Source organism: Heterodontus francisci, unplaced genomic scaffold (assembly GCF_036365525.1).
Source record: "Heterodontus francisci isolate sHetFra1 unplaced genomic scaffold, sHetFra1.hap1 HAP1_SCAFFOLD_61, whole genome shotgun sequence".
Classification (NCBI taxonomy): Eukaryota; Metazoa; Chordata; class Chondrichthyes; order Heterodontiformes; family Heterodontidae; genus Heterodontus; species Heterodontus francisci.
In genome coordinates this window covers 8,998,943-9,010,871 of record NW_027141441.1, presented here as the reverse complement: position 1 = coordinate 9,010,871, position 11,929 = coordinate 8,998,943, and the positions used below count along the sequence as shown (strand labels likewise).

At 44.2% G+C, this 11,929-nt stretch overlaps 1 non-coding gene across 1 annotated transcript; it reads left to right on the top strand.

Annotated features, from left to right (window-relative positions):
• The first annotated feature begins 447 nt into the window (after positions 1 to 447).
• Positions 448 to 519, top strand: trnam-cau (transfer RNA methionine (anticodon CAU)). Its single transcript has one exon. It is a non-coding gene; the product is annotated as a tRNA-Met (tRNA).
• The last annotated feature ends 11,410 nt before the right edge of the window (positions 520 to 11,929 follow it).

Here is an 11,929-nt window from a genome sequence, read left to right as displayed (position 1 = left end):
ATAATCACTTGTTTTAGTGACGTTGAGGGATAAATACTGGCCAGGACAAGAGGGAGAGCTTAAAACAGAAAACACTGAAAATATTCTATTACACAGCAGGAAATATCTTTAAAAGAACACAGGGGACATCTTAACAGAGAACACGTTTCCATAAATCATCCGTCTTTCGCTGTCTCTTGCTGGTTTGCTCAGTAACTTTCTCTGTCTGTTCCTTTCTGGGTCCTGAAATCTCTTCCTGGTTTTCTGTGTGTCTTTCTCTGCCTGCCTGATTGTCGGTGCTGTTACTCAGTGTCCTTGTGCCATTGTGCAGTGAGGGTGAGTCTGTCAGCGAGTGTGTTGCTGAGTCTGGGTTCTTGAGCAATCTGACAACAATCCGATTTTGTTAAAAAAAAATTGGGGAAATGATCATATTTCACTAATAGGCAGTTGAAATCAAAGTCACCCGGTAGCAGAGTGGCGCAGCGGAAGCGTGCTGGGCCCATAACCCAGAGGTCGATGGATCGAAACCATTCTCTGCTATTCATGTTTTGTAGTAACACAAATTGTTTACTTTCAAAACATCAAGTGTTTATCCACAATCACATCATGCTTCTTCAAACGCTTTATTGCAATCAGCTTTTTTCTTCCACTCAATACATCAATCAGCAACAAGTCTCACAAACCAATTTGTTGCGCACAGGAACACAAGCTGCACCAGCTGCAAACACGTTTCACCCCAGTCTCTCCTCTTTGTTAAACCATTCCTGCAGCGCCTCCTCTCCACCAGCAGATGTAAAACGACGGCAAATGGTCACAGTCAGGAGATGGTGAGTAACAGAAAGTAAAACAATAAGACGGAAAACCTTTACTGAACATTGAATTCAATAATTTCCGAGCATGACAGCACCCACCACACACTCCCCCCACCCTCTCCTTTTTATGTGTAGTTATTTTTCCTTTTTTTCTTTTTAATTTGCTTATTTTATTTTAGTTTTTTTCGTGTGTTTAGTTTGTTTCGACTGTGCCTACCCACTGTTTCTGCTTTTTAACTTTTTTAATGCTTGTGCTTGGAGTGCTCTGTGCTTTACAGTCTATTTACACCCTCTCTGCAGTAATGCTTTGTCTTTCAGCACACCATTAACATACTCTGCTGAGTGATTCCAGCATTTCTTGTTTTTGTTTCAGATTTCCAGCATCCGCAGTATTTTGCTTTTATTTTGCCATTAACATACGGTTGGCCTTTGTTCCATGACCTTCTGGTCAGTTATTCTCTGTGACCTTGTCCTATCAACACCTTCTCTTTTGTTATCTCTCCCCCACCCCCCCCCCCCCACCCACCTGCTTTACTTGCTTCAAATCTTTTACATTTCTAATATTTGTCAGTTCTGAAGAAGGGTCACTCCCTGAAACGTTAACTATGTTTCTCTCTCCACAGATGCTGCCAGAGCTGCTGGGTATTTCCAGCATTTCTTGTGTTTATTTCAGACAAGTGCCCTGTTTCTCTATCTCAGTCTCATTGTCTCTCTCTCGCTCTGTCTGTCCCTCACTTTCTGCTTCCTAATAGTCTATTCTTGGTTTTCTGTGTTTTTCTCTCTGTGTCCCATTGTCGATGGTGTTGCTCAGCGTCCTTGTAACATTGTGTAGCCAGGCTGAGCCTCCCAACACCTGTGTTGCTGTAACAAAAACAGAAAATGTTGGAAATGCTCATTAGATCTGGCGGCATCTGTGGAGAGAGAAACAAAGTTAACTTGAGTTAACGAAACAGACCTGAAATGTTAACTGTTCTCTCTGCACAGATGCTGCCAGACCTACTGAGCATTTCAAGCATTTTCTGTTTATGTTTCAGATTTGCAGTATCCGCAGTATTTTGCTTTTGTACGTGTGTTGCTATGTCTGGGACTGTTTGAGTGCAATGCTATCGCTTCATAAACAGCGTTGAAACAAGCATTTATCTCGCAAACACACAACACCAATACACAGTTGGATAGAAACAGCAGCCTGCAGCAGAGGGCGCAGTGGAATTTATTAACACAAATAATTCACCAACACATTATTTACTGCTACCCGCATTCACAACACGCTTTGTGTTAACACATTTTACTCTTTATTTACATCAACTTCTTGCTTCCAGTCAACACTTCAATCTGGAACACAGCTTCCAAATCACCTTTATTCACGAACCCGAACACAAGCTGCAAATGCTGCAAACACACACCAGCCGAGATTTTCCCTTTTCTGTCAACACATTCTTGCATCATTGCCTCTCCACCAACAGTTGCTACTAGAATCATAAAATCATAGAATGGCTACAGCATAGAAGCAGGCCATTCAGCCTGTCGAACCCGTGCTGGCTCTCTGCCAGAGCAACTCACCTCGTCCCACTCCCCAGTCAGTTTAATTTCGAAGGTGGGGAAACTTATCGAAAGAATAACTCGAGACAACATTAATAGTCTCTTGGACAAATGTGGGTTAATTCAAGAAAGCCAGCATAGATTCCTTAAGGGAAAATCACGTTTAACTGTGCTGCTGGAGTTTTTTTGATGAGGTAACAGAGAGGGTTGATGAGGGCAATGCTGTTGATGTGGTCGACATGGACTGTCAAAAGGTCTGGCAGCATCTGAAAGGTCACTGACCTGAAACGTGAACTTATTTCAGATTTCCAGCATCTGCAGTATTTTGCTTTTATTGCCTTTCAAAAGGTGTTTGATACAATGCAACACAACAGACTTGTGAGCAAATTTATAACTCATGGAGTATAAGGGACAGTAGTAACAGGGATATGGATGGCACAGTGGCACAGTGCAGCACTGCAGCCTCACAGCTCCAGCGACCCGGGTTCAATTCTGTGTACTGCCAGTGTGCAGTTTGCAAGTTCTCCCTGTGTCTGTGTGGGTTTTCGCCGGGTGTTCCAGTTTCCTCCCACAAGCCAAAAGACTTGCAGGTTGGTAAGTAAATTGGCCATTATAAATTGCCCCTAGTATAGGTAGGTGGTAGGGAAATAGAGGGACAGGTGGGGATGTGGTAGGAATATGGGATTAGTGTAGGATTAGTATATATGGGTGGTTGATGGTTGGCACAGACTCGGTGGGTCGAAGGGCTTGTTTCAGTGCTGTATCTCTAAAAAAAAATGGAATTGGCTGAGTGACGGGAAACAAAGTGTTGTGATCAATGGATGTTTTTCGGGCTAGGGGAAGGTTTGGAGTGGAGGTCACCAAGGGTCAGTGTTGGGACTCCTGCTTTTCCTGATATATATTAATTACCTAGACCTTGGTATACAGGGCAGAATTTCAAAGTTTGTGGATGTTATGAAAATTGGAAGCATTGTGAACTCTGAGGAGGATAGTGTAGAACTTCAAAAGGACATGGACAAGTTGGTGGAAAGGGCAGACAGATGGCAGGTGAAGTTCAATGTCGAGAAATGTCAATTGATAAATTTTGGTCAGAAGAACATGGAGAGACAATATAAAATAAAGGGTACAATTCTAAATGGGGTGCAGGAGCAGAAGGACCTGAGGGTATAAGTCATTGAAGGTGGCAGGATAGGTTGAGAGAGTTGTTAATAAAGCATACAGTTGCCTCAGCTTTAGTAATAGAGGCATAGAGTACAAGAACAAGGAGGTCATGTTGAACTTGTACAAGACACTAGACTCAGCTGAAGTACTGCGTCCAGTTCTGGGTGCCACACTTTAGGAAAGATGTGAAGGCATTGGAGAGATTATGGAAAAGATTCATGAGAATGGTTCCAGGGATGAGGAACTTCAGTTATGAAGATAGATTGGAGAAGTTAGGACTGATTTACTTGGAGAAACGAAGACTAAGAGGAGATTTCATAGTGGTATTCAAAATGGACAGAGTGGATAGGGAGAAACTATTCCCACTTGTGAAAGGATCGAGAATAAGAGGGCACAGATTTAAAGCTAAAAGAAGCAAAAGCGAGATGCGGAAAAACTTTTTCATGCAGCGAGTGGTTAAAGTATGAACTGCCTGAGAATGTGATGGAGGCAGGTTCAATTGAAGCATTCAAAGGGGAATTAGACTGTTATCTGAAAAGGAAGAACGTGCAGGATTATGGGGAGAGGACGGGGAAGTGACATGAGGTGAATTGCTCATTTGGAGAGTCAGTGCAGACACGATGGGCCAAATGGCCTCCTTCTGTGCAGTAACAATTCTGTGATTCTGTGATTCCAATATTCAAGTCATTTGTATATATGGTGGTCCTGGCACTGACCCTTGTGGACATTACTGTCCACCGTCTTCCATTCTGAAAAACAACCAAATACTCACTTTTTTTTGTTATTTCAGCCATTTTTTAATCCAAGCAGATACTGACCCTCCTATTCCAGGAGCCTCAGTTTTGTTACCCAGCCTTTTATGTGGTAGTTTCTCAAACGCTTTCTTAAAATCCATATAGAAAACATCCATTGCTTTCCCTTCATCAACCTTTTCTGTTTCTTCATCAAAAAAATCAGTTAGATTAGTGAAGAAGTGGAAAGGTGCTGAACCTCTCAGTTTTCGGTCTTCCCAAACCAAGTTCAAGGCCTGAATAATGAACCGATTGCCTCATTAGTGCTGTGAATAATACAATGATTTCATAGACAAAGTTTTGAAACATTCCTGCCCATAAATCTTGATAACAGAGAGTGTGTGGATCTCCTGACTCAGAATGTTTAATGGATACAGTCCTCAGATCCGACAAGGAACCCCTGAGCATCCACAGCAAAGACAGTGTGGATGAGGAAATGTAAGAGCCGGGAGCTGAAACTCAGGGACGGCCGAGCTCTCCTGTCATTGAGCTTGTGTGTCTGCTCTGCTCGCCGCACTTCCGGCTCTACTTTGTTTCCAATGAAAAGATGAAAAGGGCCGTTCGGTTTTCCTCTCACTGACAGCGTGTTTCACTCGGGTTAATATAACCCGGGACTTTTGCTGCTGAAATGAATTCTGCAAGGTCCCAGAAAACACACCGGCTCCCTCCTTTCTCCCCTCTTTCTATCGGATTGTTTTACCAGGAGGGGCTCAATAATAACAAACCCCCTGCAGGGAATGACCGCAAATTGAGCATCTAAATGGGGCAAGTGGGCAGCTTTCTGGGTTCTAGGTTCCCCCTACTCCGCCCCTCCCTCCCTCCAGTCCAAGCCCCTCTTCACTTTCTTTCTTTGGGACTTTGATGAGGGTGAAATGGGGAAAGTTCCCATTCATGTCTGAATGCGGAATTGCTGCAAAGATCTGCGCAAGCGCGACATATCCCCGCCCCCAATGTGACGGCACAATCAGGATTGGAGCGCATGCGCAGCCTTTCCCCAACCCAGTCTGTGAGGCCATTCACTCAATGAGGGGAAGACGCTTTAAATCAGCTGCTATAGGAGACTTCCCGGATCCGGGGGAAGGGAACAAACAGCATCTGCTTCCAGCAGCCACTGCTTTGGGAGCGTGTCCGCAGATGTGCTCAGAGATTAGCATTGAGTGGTGGGAAGTTGAGTGGGAGTGTTTGGAACAGGCACTGTGGAGCAGGAGCTGCTCCCGGAACATGGAGTGAGCCGGGAACACGGGGAAGGGAGAGTTCATTCTCGGACAGTGTCTGTACAGGCTCAGGGAGACACAATGGGAAGAAATCACTATTGAAAATCACTGACAATTTCACCACCCAAAGGAGAGGGAATTTTCCTGCTTTAGTTCCAGTCTCTCACTGTTCGTTGGATTGTGAACAGTGGGGGGGGACATAGCCGCAAAATAACGATGTGGACAGTTAGACAAAGAGCATTTATTGCAGACACCAGGTGAGAAGTGTGAAAGGCACATTTTAAATAGTGGCTGCTTGTTTTCCGTTGAAATAGAAATGTGACTGTGTAAAGGTTACTGCTCTATCGGACAGTCCCAGTCATTGAGCAGTGCAGGGTTTGTGTTGTTTCTGAATGTCACAAACTTGTTGTAAAACCACTGCAAACACCTGGTAGACAGAAGCTGAATACTGCAGTACTGCAGTGGAGTCAGACACTGACACTGTTTGTGTTCCTGGTTTTCATTTTGTGATTGTTCATAATGATTATTATTGGGACGATTACATTGATCGCTTTTGTATCTTCTATCTCACCAGTTCTTAAGGTTTAAGAGTTACTTTTCATTCCTGCAGGCAAATACATGAAGGAACCTGAATGGATGTGGCGATGTGGTGATTCCTGGCCACAAGAAAAAGTGCAGCGAGCTCGTTCCAACACACAGTCGGTACAGGATCACTCCCAAAGCACAGAGATACTGCCAGCTCATCAGTTCCACTGGAACAAGCAAAAGAAGTAGTCAGACAGACACTGATCCCAAAGTCGAGAGACACATTTTCAATCCAACAGTCAAACAACAGCAGGAGATACAGAAGTTGTTTCCATTTCACTCCAATTCAGTTCAGCTGACAGGTTGATACATCAATCACAGTCCAAAAAAAAACTCACTATCAGATCTGTATAAACTCTGTCACCATGGTCACATTTTAAATATAAAATCTGAAACAGAACAGACAAAATTTACATGATTGAAAGGTACAGAATGAATTATTTACAATTGGGGGAAGGGTAGATATGATGCTGTCAGGCAGGAACTGAGGAGCATAAGTTGGGAGCATATGCTGGCAGGGAAGGGCACGGTCGAAATGTGGAACTTTTTCAAGGAGCAGATAGTAGGGGCCATTGATAAGCATGTCCCTGTCAGACAGGGAAGGGATGGTCATGTGAGGGAACCGTGGTTGACAAGAGAGGTTGAGAGTCTTGTTAGGAAGAAGAAGGATGCGTATATAAGGTTGAGGAAAAAGGGCACAGGCATAGCTCTGGAGGGATACAAGATGGCCAGGAAGGATCTGAAGAAAGGGATTAGGAGAGCTAAGAGAGGGCATGAAAAATGCTTGGCGGGTAGGATAAAAGAAAACCCCAAGGCCTTTTACGCGTATGTCAGAAATATGAGGATGACTAGGGGGACCGTAGGTCCGGTCAAGGACAATAGCGGGAGACTGTGTGTTGAGCCGGAAGAGATAAGTGAGGTTTTGAATGAGTACTTCTCTTCGGTATTTACGAATGAGAAGGGGTGTATTACTGAAGAGGACGGTGTGAAACAGACTGGTAAGCTCGAGGAAGTGCTCGTTAGGAGGGAAGATGTGTTGGGGTTTTTGAATAACTTGAAGATAGACAAGTCTCCCGGGCCTGACGGGGTATATCCAAGGATGTTATGGGAAGCAAGGGATGAAATTGCAGAGCCGCTGGCAATGATCTTTTCATCTTCTCTGTTGACGGGGGTGGTACCAGGTGATTGGAGGGTGGCAAATGTTGTGCCCCTGTTCAAGAAAGGGAATAGGAACAACCCTGGGAATTACAGGCCAGTTAGTCTTACTTCGGTGGTAGGCAAGTTGATGGAAAAGGTGCTGAGGGATAGGATTTCTGAGCATCTGGAAAGACACTGCTTGATTCGGGACAGTCAGCACGGTTTTGTGAGGGGTAGGTCTTGCCTCACAAGCCTGATTGAATTCTTTGAGCAGGTGACCAAGCAAGTGGATGAGGGTAAACCAGTGGATGTGGTGTACATGGATTTTAGTAAGGCATTTGATAAGGTCCCCCATGGTAGACTTATGGAGAAAGTCAGGAGGCATGGGATAGTGGGGAATGTGGCCAGTTGGATTAAGAATTGGCTAACTGATAGAAGGCAGAGAGTGGTCTTAGATGGTAAATACTCAGCCTGGAGCCCAGTTACCAGTGGCGTGCCACAGGGATCAGTTCTGGGTCCTCTCCTGTTTGTGATTTTTATTAACGACTTGGATGAGGAAGTCGAAGGGTGGGTCAGTAAATTTGCAGATGATACAAAGGTTGGTGGAGTTGTGGATACCGAGGAGGGCTATTGTCGTCTGCAAAGGGACTTGGATAGGTTGCAGTGCTGGGCTGAAAAGTGGCAGATGGAGTTTAACCCTGAAAAGTGTGAGGTCGTCCATTTTGGAAGGACAAACACGAATGCAAAATACTGGGTTAACGGTAGGGTTCTTGGGCATGTGGAGGAGCAGAGAGACCTTGGGGTCTATGTGCATAGATCGTTGAAAGTTGCAACTCAAGTGGATAGGGCTGTGAAGAAGGCATATGGGGTGTTAGCGTTCATTAGCAGAGGGATTGAATTTAAGAGCCGTGAGGTGATGATGCAGCTGTACAGGACCTTGGTAAGGCCTCATTTGGAGTACTGTGTGCAGTTCTGGTCGCCTCATTTTAGGAAGGATGTGGAAGCCTTGGAGAGGGTGCAGAGGAGATTTACCAGGATGTTGCCTGGAATGGAGAATAAGTCTTACGAGGAAAGGCTGAACATTCTAGGCCTCTTCTCATTAGAACGGAGAAGGATGAGGGGTGACATGATAGAGGTTTATAAGATGATCAGGGGAATAGATAGGGTAGACAGTCAGAAACTTTTTCCCCGGGTGGAGCAAAGCGTTACAAGGGGTCATAAATTTAAGGTGAAGGGTGGGAGATATAAGGGGGATGTCAGGGGAAGGTTCTTTACCCAGAGAGTGGTCGGGGCATGGAATGCCTTGCCTGGGGAAGTTGTTGAGTCAGAAACTTTAGGGACTTTCAAACGGCTTTTAGATAGGTATATGGATAAAGGAGAATGATGGGGTATAGATTAAATTGTCCTTGACAGAGGACAAAGGATCGGCACAACATCGTGGGCCGAAGGGCCTGTTCTGTGCTATATTTTCTATGTTCTATGTTCTATGAATGCAAGGAGGTTTCAAGGGGATTTGGACAAGGTAATGGAATGGGCAAGAACATGGCAGATGGAATATAATGTGAGTAAGTGTGAAGTTCTCCACTTTGGTAGAAAAAGCAGAAAGACAGAGTATTTGTTAAATGGTGAGAGGTTGGGAAGTGTCGATGTTCAAAGTGACCTGGATTTCTTTTTTATTCATTCATGGGTTGTGGGTGTCACTGGCGAGACCAGCATGTATTGCCCATCCCTAATTGCCCTTGAGAAGTTGGTGGTGAGCTGCCTTCTTGAACCGCTGCAGTCCATGTGGGGTAGGTACACCCACAGTGCTGTTAGGGAGTTCCAGAATTTTGACCCAGCAACTGTGAAGGAATGGCAATATACTTCCAAGTCAGGATGGTGTGTGGCTTGGGGGAGAACTTGCAGCTGGCGGTGTTCCCATGCATTTGCTGCCCTTGTCGTTCTAGGTGGTAGAGGTTGCGGGTTTGGAAGGTTTTGTCGAAGGAGCCTTGGTCTGTTTCTGCCATGCATCTTGTAGATGGTACACACTGGTGCTGCTGTGCGTCAGTGATGGAGGGAGTGAATGTTTGTGAATGGGGTGCCAATCAAGTGGGCTGCTTTGTCCTGGATGGTGTCGAGCTTCTTGAGTGTTGTTGGAGCTGCACCCATCCAGGCAAATGGAGAATATTCCATCACACTCCTGACTTGTGCCTAAGAGATGGTGGACAGGCTTTTGGGAGTCAGGAGATGAGTTACTCGCCACAGGATTCCTAGCCTCTGACCTGCTCTTTTAGCCACGGTATTTATATGGCTACTCCAGTTCAATTTCTGGCCAGTGGTAGCCCCTAGTCTGTTGATAGTGGGGGATTCAGTGATAGTACTACCATTGAATCTCATGGGGAGATGGTTAGATTCTCTCTTGTTGGAGATGGATGTCCTTGTTCATGAGCTACTGGAAGCTAGTATGCAGGTGCAGCAAGCAAGTAAGAAGGCAAATTGTATGTTGGCTTCATTGAAAGGGGATTTGAGTACCTGAGTAAAGATGTATTGCTTCAATTGTATAATGACTTGGTGAGACCACACCGAGAATATTCTGTACAATTGTGGTTTCTTTATCTCGGGAAGTATATACTTGTGTTACGACCAGGTGAGAAAGGTGTCTCGGGGTCTGTTAATTTCTTCACCTGGTCTTATTGTAACAGGGCTTAATTTTTAAACACATTGTGTTTTGAGCTCCCCCTTTGTGAATCCTTGTTCACAGCTTTCCAATTATAAGGCAAAGTAATGAGCAAAAACAGGCTTTCTTTGGTTTAAAGAAGAAAACCGATATTTATTAAACTTACATAAACTCTAATACGGTTCACCCATACGGATATACGACGTGCCCACGCTAGCATGCATACGCGATACACACATGCAAATAAGGACAGAAAAGAGAAGAAATTGTTAGATGAAAGGTTTGAGGCAGTCTCTAACGTTTTATTTTACTCTGCTGCATGCTCACTTGATTGTAGTTAGTCTTGCTGTTCGTTGGGGCCTAGTGTTCTTCTTAAACCTTGTTCACGTAGGAGACTTTTCTCTCTTTGAGCTTCATCTGTTTTCACAAGATTCAGTTCCGTGGGGAAGAGATGGAGGCAGGCAGGAGGGAGGTCTTATCAGTCCAGGAGAAAAGTGCTTTCTGATTTCAAGTACTGTTTTCTCCAATTTAAAAACTCTCAGTTCAAACCTCTGGAATAGCCAGTTAGTCATGTGACTAAAACTGGTCTGACCATTTCTTCTGTGCATTGGGGAGCAACAACTGGGTCCCCATTGTTTCAACACTGTCTGTTACTATGCAAATGTCTTTCCAGTCTGGGGCTTGCAATTTTTAAGTTTTAATGTTCATGCGGTGAAATAATGTGTCCCTCAGTCTTGGCAGGTGGGGGTTTGCCTGACACTTGTCATAGAGGGAGTGCAACAGATGTTCACCAGACTAATCCCCTGGGATGGAAGATGATGAGAGACTGCAGAAACTGGCCCTGTATTCTCTAGAGTTTCAAAGAATGACAGATGATCTAATTGAAACTTACAAAATTCTTCCTGGGTCTGACAGGGTCGATATGGATAGAAGGTTTCTTCTGGCTAGTGAGTTTAGAACAAGAGGACACAGTCTCAAAATAAGGGCCGGGCATTTGAGACTTAGATGAGCAGGAATGTCTTTACTTGGTGTGGCAAATCCGTGGAATTCTCTACCCCAGAGGGCTGTGGAGGCTCAATCATTGAACATATTCAAGACAGAAGTTGATAGATTTCCGAATACTAATGAGATCAAGGGATATGGAGATAGTGGCGAAAAATGGCGTAGAGGTAGATGATCAGCCACGAGCTATTTGAATGGTAGAGCAGGCCGATGGGCCGAATGGCCTACTGCCCCTATTTCCTATGATGCTATAAATCCCAATAATATACATCAGACGTTAGACCGAGCTACACATTACATAACAGTCCAATAATCCCACAAAGTTTAAGACTGAATGATACAGTATCAAATCGATTATGACAAACTGAAGGACTTGGAGCTTGCATACCAGCCCACCGAAGTTATATTTTCATTCACGATCGTTTTCACAGAGCTAAATATTGAATACCAATCCACAACTTGCACAGGACTACCAAATAAAACCTACAGTTGTAAAATACAGTTAATTCATATTTTAAATTAAACACAAGACAAACATAGATTGATACATTGAGAGTAGGGAGCAGCGAGAGTGGAATGGAGCATAAAGACCCCAGAGAGTGACAGCGAGAGACAGATCGAGTTCGGGTTCAAGTTAGCTCAAAGAGCGGGAAACAGCGAGAGTGGAGCGGACAAGAGTCCAGGCCGCCGTAGTGTGAAAACAAAGTGAATAGTGACATCACAGGAAAGCTGCAAGGTGATTGGTTGTGAGCAAATGCTGTTTCGGAGAATCAGTAAATCGTTAGTACACCACTGTTGGGGTGGATGTGCAAATAGCTGGGTTCTCGCATCTCAACAACTGGCAGACTTAAAAAAAAAAGTATCAATAATAAGGAACAAGTGAGTAGCCGGTGAGTATGTTTTTTTCAGTAAGGTTTATTTTAACTAGTGAACTGTATTGATTTTTATTAGGATTTATCAGTACTAGTAAGGTTTTATTCATAATTCTAAGGTGTTGTAGAATTTGTCAGGCTTTATTTTAGCAGCAGCAAAGGGTCAACTAATACATAAAGG